We start from the raw sequence: 2,376 nt of genomic DNA, 5'->3' as shown, positions 1-2,376 counted from the left end.
CTTTTGGGACTTGTACTCATTTTGTTAGTAGCTCTGTACTAGTGACTTCCAGGTTCTGGGAGGGATCTTTATTTGTATATATGTTTTTGGTTTGCTTCCGCCTGTTTATATTGTTATTTGCCTACTCTTATTTAGTTTCTACCCTCAGACCCATTACTTGTTGTTCCGGGTTACGGGTTGGCTTACCTACTGGTGGGTTATAGTAGGTGCCATCATGACTTGAGAAATCGGGTCGTGACAAGATGGATCTATAAAATAAAATTTTTGGCCTCAGGGGAAGTTGAGAGAAGGTCTTGGTTACGGAGAAACTTTCAGTTCAGTTGCTAAGATGGTCACTGTGAGAGCTGTGGTAGCTCTGGCTGCTTCACAAGGATGGTATATTTATCAGATGGATGTGCACAATGCCTTTCTTAATGGCGATCTCAATGAAGAAGTGTACATGCAGATTCTTGGTGGCTTTGCAAACCAGGGTGAAGCAAGAAGGTGTGCAAATTACACAAGTCTTTGTATGGTCTAAAACAGGCACCTAGGCAATGGAATTTAAAACTAATTGAGGCATTGATGCATATGGGATTTACACAAAGTCACTTTGACTACTTACTCTTCACTAAACAGATAAAGGGGGATATTGTGATAGTGTTAGTGTATGTGGATGATCTTCTGATCACTGGCAGCAAGTCTCAACAGTTATGCAAGACTAGACAGGAAATTCAAACCAGCTTCAAAATGAAAGATCTAGGTGAACTCAAATTCTTCCTTGGAATTGAGTTCTCCAAATCCAATATAGGTATTTTGATGACACAAAAAAAGTATGCTTGTTGTGTCGTAATTTTCCTATTTCTAGAAAAATCACTTTTTGAAATATTCTAAGTATAAAACAATTGGAGAAGAATACTTAGAAAAGAATCGCCACTTAATTTTTTAAAGTAATTAAGAAAACTTATAATTTTCAAAGATTTAAACAGAAAAAATCATTTGAAAATACCAAAGAGGGCTCGGGGTTCAATTTACACTTCGAGAAGGGTTTAGGCATTCGAAGTGTCCGCTAACATGCGGTTGACCTGCGACTTGACTAAAATGTATTTGACTATTTTTTGGAAAAAATAATTTAACATAAAGAATATATAATAGTTTATACTATTCGATTAAGTTCGAGAAAATAATTAAGAAATGAACCATTTTTATTCTATCTTTTTAGAAAAAAGGGACCTAAGATGAAAATATTTGAATTAAGGTGCAAGTGATTTAGAAAATTAATAAAACTAGACTAATTAGGATTTATTTAGTTCATTTTAAAATAAATTAAATCAATTTAACACATTAAAGCATGAAAATCACTTTAAATTAATTGAAGGATAAAAGTTTTGACTAACTTTTGAGCAAATGACTAAGTAAGTATTACTATTTTTAATTAATTGAAAAGGCTTTGGCTAACATATTAAAAAATTATTTGATGAAAATTACTTTAACTTAAAAACAACTTTAACATGAGTAAAATATGATTAAGCAAAAAGCATTAAAGAACATCTCTTATTAAGTACAAAAAAGTTTAACTTTAATTGAAGATATAAAATTTTGACTAATATACTTAACTACTAAAATAAATGAACACAAAACATGAAATGTATTAAAATTAAACCGACACAAAGAAAATAACTCATCTTTTGGGAATCTAATTAAGTTAATTAATAATTTTAAAGTTAGAGTTAAACAACAAACAATAAGTAATTGCAATTAAATAATTAAAGAGTAAGGGAGAAGTTGAATTTGGGCCTTTCTTGGGCCAAATTCGCTACTTTTTGGGGGTTTAAACAAAACCCATTTTTAGTATACAGCTGATGTATATCAGTGTATATGAGCATATATATTAGCTCTTTTCATGTATCTCTTGCTCCTGAACACCTGTAATTTGCTTCAGCCTTGTGTTTTTTTTACGTTTTGGCCGCATATCAGTTTCTGGCCTTGTATATCATGTATACGATTGTTGTATACCGGTGTATAAAGTTGGTATAGTAGTATATACAACTCGTTTTTCAGCTTCCGAGACTTTGTGTTTGCTGCCCTTGCCCTGTATATCAACTTCCAAAATCCGAACAAGGATGAAGGCCGACTCAAGTAGGATGTTGGGCTGTTTGGCCCAACGTAATGCAAGGAGAAGAGTCCATGAATGGACTCAAGTATCATGCATACAAAGAAAGGAATAATGAATTAATAGCAAAATTGCATAAAAAAAAAGGGTATTTAATTTTTAGAGGACAAAGTACGAATCATAAACACATGAATGGAGAAAATCAATCCAAAAGCAACATGAAGAAAACTGTGTGAAATAACGCCTAGGTCCACTCAACTTTAACCAAATAGTAGCTCAAATCTATC

Source organism: Solanum tuberosum, unplaced genomic scaffold (assembly GCF_000226075.1).
Source record: "Solanum tuberosum cultivar DM 1-3 516 R44 unplaced genomic scaffold, SolTub_3.0 scf00590, whole genome shotgun sequence".
Taxonomy (NCBI): Eukaryota; Viridiplantae; Streptophyta; class Magnoliopsida; order Solanales; family Solanaceae; genus Solanum; species Solanum tuberosum.
This window is presented reverse-complemented; position numbering follows the sequence as displayed.